This window comes from Populus euphratica, unplaced genomic scaffold (assembly GCF_000495115.2).
Source record: "Populus euphratica unplaced genomic scaffold, PopEup_1.0 scaffold1706.1, whole genome shotgun sequence".
NCBI classification, from domain to species: domain Eukaryota; kingdom Viridiplantae; phylum Streptophyta; class Magnoliopsida; order Malpighiales; family Salicaceae; genus Populus; species Populus euphratica.
The window spans coordinates 1-15,920 of record NW_011501533.1 but is presented as its reverse complement, the minus strand read 5'-3'; the positions used below and the strand labels follow the sequence as shown (position 1 = coordinate 15,920).

Below are 15,920 nucleotides of genomic sequence, written 5' to 3'. Positions count from 1 at the left end.
TGTAGTCATGTTAACAATCTATAAAATGATTGAAACCTTCTTTGTGTGTGGTTTCCAATTGAATACTTGTTTGACATACCATTAGTGGATCCTCTAACATTGACATTTGTTGTTATCATTGTTTAATCATTACATTAATCTTCTATATCAAAGTTCCCATCAACTTCTTCTTCTTCACTACTACTACTACTACTACTACTACTACTACTACTATTGTTGTTGTTGTTATTTATAATTTATACAATTAACCTCCTTATGGTTCGACCCTGGTTTTACCTGGTTATTTATTATTTCGATATTCCTGTATTTGAAAAAAGATATACAATTAACCTCCCTATGATTCGACTCTGGTTTTACCTGGTTATTTATTATTTTGATATTCTTGTATTTGAGAAAAGATATCAATCTTTTAATCGTATTAATATGATATATTTTTTTTTATGTAAAATATATGGTGCCATGACAGACTTGAAAAATGCATGGCATTCTGTATTCAATGCAATATACAAAATCAAAATAGCCCTTTGAGTTCTTGAAATTACATGAAAACATATGAATTTAACAACAACCAACAAACTTATATACTATTTGGGAAAACTTGACTACAAAAAGGAATTAGTTAAATGGAAGACCATGGAGATTGGAAGTATTACTTTTGGACCACTTGACCGAATTTATAGAACATAAGTAGCTCCTCTGGTGACAGTTTGAACAGTAAAGGGGTCCACATAGGAACATCAAGGTTGTTCATCAACAATGATAGGAGATTGCCAGTAACCATCATGCACAGCAGATACCGATCCATATGAGATAAACAATCTTAAAATCCAAAGAGGAGCATGAAGAGGAACTTCGACAATGAATCAATTACTCACAGCAGTTAAAGAAAGGCAACTAAGTCGAGAAGGCTTAAAAGAAGTGAAGGCATCAAGGACCTTCCTAAAACTGCTTTTTTTACAACAGTGGGTTAATTGATGTCACTTAAACTAGCGAGGGAGTGCAGTTTACCACTACTGATGAAGAGTCTTATGTGTTGAAACAATGTTTTAATATTGCTCACTGGCTTGGAACATATGTGGGACAAGATCCTTGTGATAGGTAGGGGAACAGAAACAAATAAGATGGAGAACTTGTTATTGATGAATTAGAATGGTTTTGCAGAAGGAAGATCGTAAGATCTCGAGACTGTGTTCCTTCTCATATGTTGCATTTGAATGGAGTTGAGTTCAAGAATTTTCAATTATCTTTCTCTGCGGAAGCAACTGTTTGATAATATTTTGGCCACCTTGGAGGACTACAATTGGGCTTTTGGGAGAAATCCCATCAGCAGATATGCAGCAGGATTGGAAAGCCCTGGTGATTTGACTTTTTTGTTAAAAAAATTTATTCTTTCCTTTTAAACAAAATAAAATACTACTACGGAGGACTACTAAAGAGTATATATCCTACAAGTACAGTCATGAAAACGAGCTTCTTGAAAAAAATTAGATGCATCAGCCCCATACTATTAATTGAGAAAGTGATCAAATAGACATGAGGAATAATTACTTTGTATGTCTGTATCCAAATTTAAACATCGGGTGCTCCCTCTTTTGTACCTCTAAAATAAGCAACCAAAAGGTGATCTTTATCAAACTGCACAAAGCACAGATCAGCAAAACGTTACACTGCAGATGATGAAGGCAAACTGTAAGAATTCGAAGAGAATTAGATAACCCAATTAGACATTTGCAACAACGGTAGTGGCATGGCAGCTATTGAAGGGAACAGAGTTTGCAGGAAATGTGAACTCCTCTTTCACTGGCTTCCAATTATGACAATCTTTGCTCATATTTGCTATCTTGGGCACCAGAGCCGTATTATTTCTGTGTATTCCAGCCACCTTCCTGAAGAGGACTTGGAACATTTATAGGTCTTAATAATAATAATAATAATAAACTACACAGAAGTGCAGAAACAAATGCATAGAGGATAGGTCTTAATAATAATAATAATAATAAATTACACAGAAGTGCAGAAACAAATAGCATTACCATTAACAAATGATCAAAATAAAGATAACAGCAACAAAAATAATAAAACGAAAGAAGTGGCCTCTTTCTCTGATTTCTTTTTTCTGAGGAGCACACCTCTGTCATTTTGTTTGTAATATACTTTTTTTGGCCGTGATATAAACATTCAATAAGGGTCCCTCAAAGATTCAGGGAAGTTATAACCACATTCATACCCAAATATAGTGTTTTGGGAAATAAAAAGTAGAAACCAAGAACCTCTACAGAAAAAAATGTCCATAGAGTCAACAAGTAGAATAAAGGATAATCTTGCAAGCGGATCATTCCCAGTATGAAGCTCCGTCCGATCTTCTAATTTGGCAAGAAAATCCGCACAAAAATTGCCTTCTCTTAGAGTATGATGAAGCTGAGCTTCCCATTCTCTTAAGGGGAGAGAACGAATATCCATAATAATGGAACCATAATGATGAAAATCAACGCCACAATTTTTAATCAGCTGCAGAGAATCCATAGAGTTTGAGCTACAAAAAACTTGTCTATAACCCTGGTTCCAAGCAATTAAGAGGGCCATGCTTCAAGGTGAGGAGCTTTAAAAGCAAATTAGGACCATAAGCTGCGAACCTGGAAAATCCAAGCAGCTAATTACCCTCCCAGTCTCTAAATACTATAGATCCAGGATTACCAATAGAGATTCCACCCACATCCAATTTAATGAATCCCTGGATTGGACGCTGCCAAGAGATCATGGTCGCATTTGAACGAGCAGCATCCCTACCATTCCAACTCACACGATAATCAGCTGCAAAATGTAAAATCTGCCTCAACAACCACTGGGCCTCCTTGTACACATCTCCATAGGCAACTATGTTTTTTGTCACCAAAACCACCGTATCATCACAAGAAAAAGGAATCTGAGTGTCATCAGCTAATTTTAGTTAACCACTATTTTGCATAAGCTAACCAAAAGCCAACCCTCGAGTTAAACCTGAGACTCTGCCAAATAGACATTGCAATCTCTCAAACACTCAAACAATGAAGGGCATCTTCCATCTTCCACCTCGTGATTGCATCTGCAACATTTAGAGTTAGGAGTTGTTGTAATATCATGGTCGCACAAATTAATTATTCTAACTTAAAACACAACACACAAGATAATATAGAGTAAGTAAAGGGTCGATCTCACAAGGAAAGTTCAAGTCAGATTTTTATACTAGATGATATGCAACTTGGAGGGATTTAGACGTTATCAAGGCTTAAGTAAAAGAAATTAGAAAACTATCAAGCGAAATCAAACAAAATAAAAAAATTATCAAGAAAACAAACCTTAATCGTAAGAACACATCCACCAACAGAAATCAGAACTGATCATAGAAACAAAATATCAATTCATATTCTGAATATTTATCTCTTTTTAATATTGGTTAATTAACAGATCCGCCATATAACTAATCCTAACCATCAAACAACCACAGTGTCTGCACTAATAATTTAATTCAACAGTAGCCTTAAGAACTAGATAAGTTGATTAATCAAGAAAACATAACTGTCCGCAATTTATATTTTATTTAATTAAATGTTCTCCTTACGATTAATAACGTAGATCCGCCACAATTATTAAACTCAGTTACTTCACAAGTTCATATACCACAACTTCGGTTTTGATATCAAACTTAACATTTACAATAATAACTCAGAGTCTGCTCTAGCAATTAAAATAAACAATTATAGAAAAAATAAGCATAGGAGAACTAACATATTCATCATATAAACTGAAAAGAAAAAGTAAAATAAATCTTACAGTTCTTGAAATCCAAAAGTTTTTGTGTCCTTGCAACCAAGAAAAAGTGTTTAGTCTTGCATGTTTGTTAAACAACTAATCAAAAAGAAAGAAGAATACATAATTTCAAGTTTCTAAGAAGAGGACATTTTTCTCCTCTTGGCTTGCTGCCCCCCTTCTCTTCTCTCATTCTTTTTATATCCTAGAAAACCCTAGTTTTTATTTTACAAAATAGTCCTCCCTTAAATAGACAGTTTACATTTAAGTACTTCAATAACTATTTCTCTAAAGAAAGAGAAATAGCCTTGCATGAAATCTTTAAACTTTGACTTGAGGAGCTAAATTGCTTAAATAAAAACTTGGATAGTGGTTTAGATGCTTTGGAACATAATTTGGACTCGTTTCTTCACGAAACTTGTTTGCCGGCAGAATTTAGTTGTCATCTTTGAAAAATCACATCTCCCTTATATGACATTGTTTTTAACTGAAATTTGATGCGTTTATAAGCATTTTGAGTCAGGAATCCAGAAAAATTGAGTTTGCATCAATTGAACTTTTGTAGCTTCAAATATTCAAATCGTAATGGCCAAAGGCCAACATTGGCAGATTGCAAGATTTGACTTTGAAGGCTGCGATTTCCATGCCCTTCCTTATTTTATTTTCTAACCTTAGATCTTCAGAAAGGTATGAATGTTAGCTTTTTAATGCCACTAGAATCACCTCATTTCGACCTCTAAAGCTCGTGCTCTGCACAAAACATCGACTGAAGGTCAAATCTACCAATTACCTCTAATTTACTCTTTTTTGTATCTTTCATCCAACAATGCCTTCAAAACATAAAACAAAGAATATCAAGACATTTTGTATATAAAACATGGACAAAACACTAATTAAATATGGATAAAATTATCGAATAATATGGTTGTATCAGGAGCACTATGGCGATTAAAATAAACCAGATTTATAGGAAGGCTGTCATGGAAAATCAGCCAAATGAAGATTTTACACTTATCTGGAGCATTTAACTTCTATAGCCAGCTCCAATTCAAGTCACTTTAGACACATCTATCTTTATTCAGAAGCCACAAATAGGTGGATTTCATACAATAAACCACTGTCATAGTAGATATCCAAATCACTTTGTCTACTCCACTAGGTAATAAAGGAATGGGGCTAGCCATGATGCAGTATCTAACAGCCTCTAGAATGTACATTGCCATCTTGCTAAAGTCCCAAGCCTCGTTAGTCCATAAATCCTTCACTTTATAGCCCGCATCTAACACATTCACATACTCAACAAGATTGCTCAAATGTCCTTCTTCTAACCATAGATCAAACCAAACCAAAATATCCCCTCCACCTAGCTTATAAATGAAGTCTTCTCGCAATTGAGTAAAAGATTTAACAAAAGACTGCACATGATAGAAGAATTAAGAGAATTGTAGCTGTAAACACATTGTTATTACAAAGGTACTTATGGGCATAAGCCTTCACCCACATCTCATTGTTAGCATTGAAAAGATTCCAAGCTTGCTTACCTAAAAGAGCAACATTTAAAGCTTTAGTATTCCAAATTCCAAGACCTCCAATTCTCCTTGGGCACAAAATCAATTCCCAATTAACTAGATGAAGACCACCCTCTCCGGTGGACATTCCCTAAATAAAATTCCTGATCAATTTATTGATACCATTACAAATCGATTGAGGGAGCCAAAAAATTTGCATGGCATAAGTGGGGATTGAAAAAATAACTGCTCGAGCAAGCGTGGCCCTCCCCACCTTATTAAGCGACCTTTGTTTCCAATCTGTTAGCCTGGATTGAATTCTATCAATAATAAAGTTGAAAACTGAACGTTTAACTCTGCACTTTTAAGTACTAATCACCCATCTTATTAAACAACCTTTGTTTCCAATCTGTCAGCCTGGATTGAATTCTATCAATAATCCCCTGAATAAGAGGGAACCCAAGATATTTGCCAAGAATGCTAGCAAATTTAATAAGAGAGAGTTAAGATATGTCATGTTTAATTCTCCACCACACATTTCTTGAACACATCACCCTAGATTTATCAATATTAACTTTTATCCCAGAAACATTACAAAAGTCCGTCAGCACATTGGTCATGATATGCATCTGGGCAACACTGACTTTACCAAATAACAAGACATCACCAACAAAGAATAAGTGAGATATACTTGTCCCTCGTCTCAGAAGGTGGATATGATGCCAAATCTTCTCTGAAAATTTCTTCGTAATTAAACACGCCAATTTCTCCAAACAAATAAGGAGAAATTGGGTCTCCTTGCCCTAGGCCACGAGTAGGAGTAAAGGAGTGAAGCTTAGACTCATTCCATAAGAGAGTGAGGGAGGAAGACCTTACACAAAACATAATTAGAGATACTATTCCAGGAGGAAAGCTGAAATCCTCTATAGTGGACTGCAAGAAAACCCAATTCACCCTATCATGGACTTTTTCTAATTCAATCTTTGTAGCCAGAGCACACCACTTGCTTTTGGAGTGATGCATGTAGTGCATTACTTCTTGAGCAACTAAGGTATCAGTACTGGTTGGACCAGGGATAAAGCTGCTCCAGAGGGGGCCAATTAAATCATCTAAATAAGGTCGCAGCCTGTTCATTAACATCTTAGTAATGAGTTTATAAACTACATTACAAAGTCTAAGAGGTGAGTTTATAAACTACATTACAAAGTCTAAAAGGGTGAAACTACTTCCTTGGGACATAACACAATCAGAGTATCAGTCAGATCTTTATCAAAACATCCATTAATAAAAGTAGCTTGAACTAGATGCCAAATGTCATCCCCTACCACATTCCAGTATTTTTTGAAGAAAAAATCTTGGAAGCCATTATTCCCCAAAGATTTAAAAGATCCCATACTCATTTGAACTACATAAACATCCTCTTTAGAAACTGGTTTCTCTTAATTAGAGATTCCTTGTGGAGATAATGTAGGCAAAGGAACAGACTCCATAAAGTGAGCAGTAACAATTACCTCTGTGCAGAATAGATTCTTATAAAACTGGTCCTGCAGTTTAGAATCATCAGTGCACCAAGTCCCATCAGAGAGAAAAGGCCTATTAATCCTGTTCTGTCTTCTCCGCATAGTTGTCTAAGCTTGAAAGAACTTTATATTCTTGTCACCATGAGTAACCCACTGTTCTCTAGATTTTTGGAACCAAAGAATTTCCTCCTACTGAAGAACAACATTATAATCATGACGTAAAGATTTTTCTAGAGAAAGAAGTGAATCATCAGTATAGTGCTTAAGACACCTATGGACACCATTAATCCGAGCTTCAAACCATCTTTTCCTGTGGAAAATATTCCCAAAAGTGTGTTGATTGAAAGAAATAGAATCTCGCTGAACCTCCTGAAGCCCCTGCAGGACATTGTAGCAGCCTCTATCCCAAGCACTACAAACAATATCCTGATAATTTTGAATGGGAAGCCCAGGCTGCCTTAAATCTAAAAGGTCTTTCACAAGCCAGCCCAGGTGGTTTCCCACAATGAAGAGTAATCGGGTTGTGATCAGAGTGAATTCTTCAAAGAGTTTCAACATAAGCTTCGGGAAAACTAGTTTACAAATCCGAAGAAGCCAGCGCTCTGCCGAGCTGTTCGGCTAAGTAATGAACCCCATGAACATGTTTGTGCCAAGTAAAATTAGGGCCCTCGTGGCCCAAATCTAAAACCTCACAATCTGACATCATCTGCAAGAAACATGAAGCCCTAGCCCATGAGAAGAGACCTCCTTGAGTTTCAGAAGGAGAAGATATTTTATTGAAGTCACCAATGAGGGCCCAACGGCCTTGCACTATCAACTTTATTGTATTCACATAATCCCAAAGCTAAAGTTGAACTCCAGGAATGGGCGAGGCATAGACTGCCGATAAGAACCATGAGCTGCTTCCCACAGAAATCTGAATTCTAACACATTGCCCAATGATATCCAAGGTTGAAAGGGAGACAAAGCTAATAGAAGATAGAATCCATATGCCACCGGCATGGCCTTGGGCTTCAGGAACAGCCACTAGAGTATAAGCAATACTATACTATACCAAAAAATTTTAATCTTAAAAAAATTGACATGCATTTCCAACAAGACAAACAAAGAATGATGATACCACCTTACCAATTCTTTCCAGTGGCGTTTGCTTATCTTATTAGTGTCACCACGAACATCCTATGAGATTATAGAAAAATCTGTAAACATATTCATAATAAAAAAGATAGATAATAAATAGCGAAAGTATAGCAGAACAGTTACTGCCCACCATCCATCTGAATGGCCATCCCCTCATTAAACCCCTGTTCACTTTAACAATTAATGGACATAGTCATGCCCTCAACCCTCGGCACATTTCCTTCTGAAGTTTGGGTAACAGGAGAAAGCTCAATACTAGGAACAAGAGGAGTATCATTCAAAACAAAGGCTGAAGTATGAGCATTGACAACTGTGGAAGTTGAAATAAAACCTGGATTCAAAATTCCCTTTGGCGTGCTGCATTATTTACTTGCCTTTGATGCTCCCCGTCATACCCTCATCAAACCCTCCAGCAGAAAAAACAATCGGTTTACTTATGTCTCGTCGTGACCCCTCCTTGGAAACATGGTTCCGGGCTCCCAAAAGCACTCCCTTATTAATTCTTCTTGTAGAAATATCATTAACAGGCTTGGGGTGGATTAAAGTGGGTTCATCTCGCCTAATTCTCCTTTTCTGCTGGGTCCATACATGTCTAGTAGGATTTGAGCCCTTACCCTCCCCAGCATGAAACTTCAGTCCATCTACTTCCAAGCTTTTAGGATAAACGTCAGCTGCTCGATTAAGAGCAGTAAATCTGTTATGTATGTTTCTATAACCAGTCCCCTTATTCTTAGCTCTGTGATCAATTTGCGATTTCTTTTTCCTTCTAACTATCAACCAGTCACCATGTGTTACAGGAACAATTACGTCTTTCATGGGATTAGATTCTGCCATGGCTTCTGTTACCTTGCGCAATTCCTCCGCCACCACCTACACCCGAGCAGTAGCATTCGACTCAAACATGGTATCTCTGATCTCCTTGACTAGCTTGCAATCCAGGCCATGGTGGCCATAACATCCACACTTCCCACAAATTATGTGAAGTCCTTCGTACTTAACATTATACCAGTGATCTTTAATCCAAATTCTACCCATCACTGGTTTATCAAGCTCAATCTCAACACAAACTCTTGCAAATCTGCCTCTCTCTACATTGCGGGTATGCATATCTACCTTAATGGGCTTACCAATGGCTGACGCCATAGTCATCAACAGATTCTTATCATAAAATACTAGGTTTAGACTAAGGATACGAATCCAAACCACAGTACGATTTAATTTTGCAGATGATGATACAAAATCCGCCGACCAATAACTAACAACGAAGTAATAATCAAACACCATCCAAGGTCCTTCATTGATAACTTTCTCTTTATCCTCTTCAAGATCAAACTTTACCATAAAGAAGCCATTGACAATGTCCACCAGTTCAAAATCACCCGTGTACTTCCATAAATTTTTTAATCTCGTGTTCAACCGATAAAAACCAATCTCTTTGTTAAAAAGCTTGATGACAAGTGAATCTTGCCATGAAAGGCACGGATCATTGAAAAGACCATCTTCTACGAATACCTTAGGCAAAAGCCTATTGTCCTTCTCAAACTCAATCCACACCAAATTCCTCTTGGGAAGATCTGCACAATTACATGCGGGGGAGGGGGGTGGTTCTAAGAGATTCTTCCATTGTAGTCCTTTAATGGCTGCCCGACATCTCTCCACATATATGGGGGCTTCTCAGGTATGGAATCCATCATGGTCCCCCACACTCATACTAGGTCAAAATTTATACCCATATATAGTGTGCATGACAGTAATAGAGTTCGATTTGTTTCCATTACTATGATTGTTCTAAATAAGGGAAACACATAATAAAAACTTGCAGCTAATAGAGGATATTTGAGAAGCAGATACTAACCACACTTAGGAGCAGGACTCTAGGGGCATACATGATCAAAATAAGCACTAAACTAGCATCAACATAAATCACTTTAACAAATCAAAGATAGAGAAGGAAAACGAAAAATGGACAACCTGCTAGGACACTTGTGTAAGTCATGCAGTAATTGCCGGTAGGTGTGCGATCTGATAGCCTGGGAACTCAAGAACTCATGGTTGACTTTGAACAGGCCAAGAAAATCAGAGGAATTGGAGACACAAAACAACAAGATCAACAGAGAAAACAAGAAGAGAAGCAAGACAATGCTCCTAAATGGTCCACATGTTTATGAACTCTGTTTTTAGAACTAGGTTTCCTCAAAGCAATTCAATTTCATTTGTAAATAAAAGTATTGAAATAATAAGCACACATTCATATATAAAGAAGAGCACTCAATATGCATAAAATAAAAGCAGAACAGAAAAAAATGGAGAAGCAGCCATACCTAATACAGTGATGCCATGAAAAGAAAAGGGTATAATAACTTTGAGCGGAGAGAGGGAGGATCGGAAGAAAGTGATGCAAGGAAAGGGGCACTGGTCGAATATTGTATTGAAAGCATAGGCCCCTCAAAGATCAAAACTTTATATATTGCCCCCTCAAAAAACTTAATTTAGCCCCTTCAAGGACTGAAACTTTCCTTACTTTTCCCCTGAAAAACACATTTTTAACCATTTTCTTTCTCCACATCAAAATCACTCCCAATCCTCCTCACTCCACTCTCTCTCTCTCTCTCTCTCTGCTACATCCTGAAAAAGAAACCCCAGGGGAATGGCACAAATCAATCCAGCCATTTCCCAAATTACCCCAACAAGCACACTTACCTATTTCCTCCTACTCCTCCTCACCACTACCACCACCCCAATTTTAGCCATAACCAACCTAACAGCCCTCCTCTCCTCCTTCCCTGACTTCTCCTCCTTCACTTCTCTCCTCGCTTCCACACCCTCTATAACCTCAGACCTCTCCAACCGCTCTGCTCTCACTCTCTTAGTCATCCCAAATTCTCCCCTATCCTCCTCTTAAGCCCTCACGCGCCGCCTCTCTCCTTCTTCCCTCACCGACCTCCTTCGTTACCACATCCTCCTCCAATACCTCTCTTCCTCCGACCTCCACCAGCTCCCCCCAGCTGGGGCCCTCATCACCACCCTCTTCCAAACAACCGGCCGTGCCTCCTCTAACTTTGGCTGTGTTTACATAACTCGAAACCCAGTAACAAACGCAGTCACTATTTCCTCTCCATCACCTTTTTCCTCCTCAAACGCCACGGTTTTGTCCCTGATAAAGACTCTTCCTTACAATGTTTCAATAATTTCAGTGAATTCTCTTTTAGTCCCATATGGGTTTGATTTGATGGCATCAGAAACAAGGCCCACATTGGGTTTGAATATTACTAAAGCATTACTTGATGGCCGCAGCTTTTTTGTCGCAGCATCTTTATTATCTGCTTCTGGTGTTGTACAGGAATTCGAAGCAGATGAAGGAGGAGCTGGAATAACTCTTTTTGTGCCTACTGATTCTGCATTTTCAGATCTGTCGGAAACTGATGTTAGTTTACAGTCATTGCCAGCTGATAAGAAAGCTGATGTCTTAAAATTCCATGTTTTACATTCTTATTACCCTCTGGGTTCATTGGAGTCTATTGTTAATCCTGTGCAGCCTACATTGGCTACTGAAGATATGGGTGCTGGCAGTTTTACTTTGAATATTTCGAGGGTTAATGGGTCGGTTGCTATTGATTCAGGGATTGTTCTGGCGTCTGTTACGCAGACGGTTTTTGATCAGAACCCTGTTGCAATTTTTGGGGTTTCAAAAGTGCTTTTGCCTAAAGAGATTTTTGGGAGGAATCCAGTGTTGACTAGGAAGCCAGGGAATTCTGATATGGGAAATGCACTGCCGCCTGTTGTTGCTTTGTCGCCAGAGAGTTCGCCGAAATTGTTGTCCTCTGCACCGGGTGTTAGAGAAGAGATTAAGTCTGGAGTTGGAGGGTTACAGCGGTTCAGTACTCTACCTTTGCTTTGTGCTCTTGTTGTATGTTATTGTATTTAGTGGTATATTGCACTTCATAATCAATGAATTCTTTTCCTCTTTTTTTTTTTTACTTTTTTTTTTTTGGAGGGGGGTGGGGGGTTTCACGGTTATTGACTTGAATTGGGCACCAAAAAGGTAGCTTGTCTTGTGCTTCTTCATCTTCTTTTCCTGTATGTGGCATTGTAGAGGTAGATGTAGAAGTGTGCATTGTGTAGTTCCTTGACTAATTTATATCATAAGAGCATCATTTTTTTGGCAGTTCTGCCCCCTTTTCTTGGCTTTTGTTATAAAAATTTGATAATAGTCTGAAGAAGGAAGTGGTTTTTGTTTTTTTTTTTCCTGGCAGCTTGTTATGACTCCAACAGTGTTGAACTTGTTAGTTAATTATGAGGTTTGCAGCTGAGTTCTCTTTTGCGTTTGATCGCTCCTTTATGTTTCACCTTTCTAAGCCATAACTATACTGATTTTTTATGTCCAAATCAATCTCCTCGATGAGTTCTGCCCTAAAGGCACCCCTGATAGCACATGCTCTATCCTAAAAATAACAAACAAAAGCATATGCTCTATCCTAAAAATAACAAACAAATTAGTCTGGCAGCAGGGGATGCTTGTACTGTTGCATTGTTGATCTCATTGGTACTTGTGTTGAAAGTGTATGATTGAGGAGAAGTTTGAGTTTGCAAAATTGGTGGTTGTTGGCTTGTTTAGTTTGGGAGTTCCAGCTGAAGGCTTTTTGGATACATCAAAGGCGTATGATTTTACTGGGAATAAGAGATTCCCTGCCATCAGTTTATAGAGCAATTAGAGCTCCAAGTTCCTGGGGAAACAACCTGGTTCTGGCTCTGCTACTGTGGGGGTATCAACGCCAGAGAGGATTGCGAAGTCCAAAATGGATTTAAGAATTTCGTTGCAACCAGCTCATTGTGGGGACAAGGCTTTATTCTCTCTCTGTTGGGATCCAGTCGAGGGAGAGGGCTCTCTTGCCGACAAGGCATTTCCATCCTATCCCAGAAGCTCATCCCGGCCCGGCGGGTTGACCCGGGACCCGTCCGACCCGGGGCTGGAACCAGGCCGGGTTGATGAAAAAATAAGGGGAGCCATGACTCGGCGTGGCCCGGCCGACCCGGCGGGTTGACCTGGAAACTCGGACGACCCAGCAAAACCCGGTCAAAAACCCGGTTGCAACCCTTTGATTTTTGTTTTTTTTTACTAAAACGACGTCGTTTTGAACTTTTTTAAAAATAGAAATTGACCCGGCTGACCCGGTCAAAACCCGAAACCCAGGCCTTGAACCGGGCCGGGTTTAAAAACTATGATTTCCATCCTATCCCAGAAGCTCATTGGTATCCTTAAGCAGTGGAGTGGGTTGGTGGTATTGAACAACAGGACTGGAATACATTCGACCATTTGGTGCCTTGTGATAATGCTTTCAAGATTTCCTCATGAACCTGTCCTACGAAGCAGGAGAGAGAGGAACAGACAGATCTTCGGAAGAAATGACTATAGGAAGAACGTTGCTGGAATAACTCACACTATGAGTGGGATTTAGTTTGGAAATGTTACAAGATTCTGTGTTTCTCCTGGCTGGTACAGATTAAAAGATTTTTAATAAATGAGCTTTTAGAGGAACCAGTTACTTGACACCTGTACATGACTAAAGGTGAAGAGGGAAACGTGCTTAGAGACTACTCCCTGGCCAAATGTTTAGCGAAGTGTTTAAGACGAGTAGGACAATGTCACATTTTTTTTATGTTTATTTGTTTGATGGACAGTTTTTTTTTTTTTTGAGAAGTGAATGTTAAAAAAGTAAATTTAAAATAAATAAATTATTTTTTAATAAATATAATAAAAAATAAGTTGAAAAATATTTTTCAATATTTAGTTATATCATGAAAAATAAGTTGTAAAATAACTTATTAATATTTTATTTTTTAAAATTTATGAAATAATGAGAAATAAATTTTATAAATTAAAAAGTCGAATGAGAATGAAATTGAAAAAAATATATATAATTTCATAAATTATCTCAAATTAAATAAATAATAATAAAAATAATAGAAATCAAATCTAAAAAATAAAAAAAAATTGAAAGATGAAGAAATTAAAATAATAATAATTAATATTTTATAAATTATTTCAAATAAAATAATAAATAATCAAAAAAATAAGGATCAAATTTGATATATAAAAAATTTCAATTAAAAAATGATAAGGAAAAAACAAATAACAATTATACAAATAAAGACTAAAGTTAATATAAAAATTAAATTCTAAATGATAAAATTGAAAGACAAATATTCAAAATAATTTATATATATATAGCAATCAAAAGTTTGATGATCAAATTTGATATAATCAACAAATAATATAATATTTTTAAATTTTTCATAATTTCCGGAAAGTATTTTCAACCAAAAATAAAAGGAAAACACTTTCTTGAAACCAAGCCAGATTTTTCTTTGATTAAAAAGTGTTTTTCATTGACCAGAAAGTGCAATTTGTTGACCAAATTTTTTAATGGCAAACAAGCACAGAAAAGTTTGAAAAATAATTTCCCGAAAACCACTTTTCAAAAAACAAACGCAACTTGAGAAGGATCATTGTAAATGGTTCTTTCTAAGCTTAGAGAAGTATGTGACGAGGCCTTATCATGGATCAGGTTCTCATCCTTACAATCATAAGTTGGCAAGATTGGAGATTGTTGAATGATTATGTTCTTAACAATATTGTGGTATATAATAAGCAAGTTGTCTCGGTGTTTCACAGGTTTGTTGAAGAAGTGATACGGATTAATCGTTCACATAGTCAAGTAATTCTTAACGAAATAAATAACAACCTAAAAAGATAAAAATATGATTTGATAGAATCTTGATATAGAGATAACCATGTACTTAAGAACCAAACATATTGAAAAAAGATATGAATCTAGAGATAACTTTATATCTAAAAACTCTAAGCATGCGAATGATACCACAAAGCCAGTTAATCTTCGATAAGTTAGTATAAAATATTTTTCTCTGCAAAGAAAAGTTGTTTTACCAGGAACAAACAAAAGAAAAACTCATATTTATTTTTCAACTTGTTGCCAAAATTTATAGCTAAAAAATATATATATATAGTCTCCTCTAACTAACCCTAACGAACCTTTTAAGTTGCAAGTTAATGGGTCTAAACTAGTAATCAACTAACATAAGTCCAATAATGAAATAAATCTCTAAACAATGTCTAATAAACCAAAACAAACTCAAATTAAAAATAATTATTCAAAAATAAATAAATAAATAATATAGTATAATAAAAACAACGTTTTCATGCTAAAATTCCTCCATATAGCTCAAATCTTTAATTTTCTATATTCTTGGCATATTTTCAGTCTTGACTTCAAAACATCATTCTCTCTCGTCTAAATGAATTACCAGACCTGTTATATATGGTTGAAAAGCTTGATTTATCTAATTTCTAGACCAATTTTAATTGCAGAATAATTCCACATGTAACTCCATATATGTCTCAAACAGTATACAAAGGTCTAGTCTAGCAAATTTGACAAGATTTGTCTAGTAACTTCGATCCTCTAAAATTATATGTTCTTGAGCTCAATTTGACATGAACATTTATCAAAATATAGTTTCATGTGTCTAGTATTTTTCTGAAAAATTTTAGCTCATTTTGATGAACGGTTTGAGAGATATGCATGATCTTATAAAACTGGTCAATAGACATTTTAAAGTTAAATTTAAACCTGACTTTGTTTGTATCATCTTCCCTTTTTTAAAAAAGATTCAATCTCGAATCTGTATCATAGGAAACATCTTCTAAGGTCAACAAATAAGTACCAAGCTGAAGAATAACATCATCATCAAAACCAATAAGAACGTTGTTAGCAAATAAGGTCATCTTGATGTACAAGTGACACGACCAGCAAATTGATATCTTCTCCCAAATACAAGAGTGTGGAAGTAATAAATAACCCGGCAAGACTAGGGTTGAACTATAGGGAGGTTAATTGTATAAATTATAGATAACAATAATACAATAACAACAATAACAATAATAATA

At 36.4% G+C, this 15,920-nt stretch overlaps 2 long non-coding RNA genes and 1 pseudogene across 3 annotated transcripts; 1 reads left to right on the top strand and 2 right to left on the bottom strand.

Moving 5' to 3' along the window:
- Nucleotides 1-1,280: 1,280 nt before the first annotated feature.
- LOC105118027 (uncharacterized) lies at nucleotides 1,281-10,370 on the bottom strand. Of its 2 annotated transcripts, none has more exons than XR_840865.1 (3): nucleotides 10,276-10,370; nucleotides 1,549-1,886; nucleotides 1,281-1,353 (listed from the first exon to the last, which is right to left on the bottom strand). It is a non-coding gene; the product is annotated as an uncharacterized LOC105118027 (long non-coding RNA). The 2 variants fall into 2 exon arrangements; XR_840866.1 differs by having other exon boundaries at nucleotides 1,549-1,896; nucleotides 10,276-10,361.
- On the bottom strand, nucleotides 3,012-10,269 carry LOC105118026 (uncharacterized). Its single transcript, XR_840864.1, has 3 exons — nucleotides 6,806-10,269; nucleotides 4,510-4,616; nucleotides 3,012-3,082 (listed from the first exon to the last, which is right to left on the bottom strand). It is a non-coding gene; the product is annotated as an uncharacterized LOC105118026 (long non-coding RNA).
- Nucleotides 10,371-10,510: 140 nt separating the features above from the next.
- Nucleotides 10,511-12,123, top strand: LOC105118028 (fasciclin-like arabinogalactan protein 4; annotated as a pseudogene).
- The last annotated feature ends 3,797 nt before the right edge of the window (nucleotides 12,124-15,920 follow it).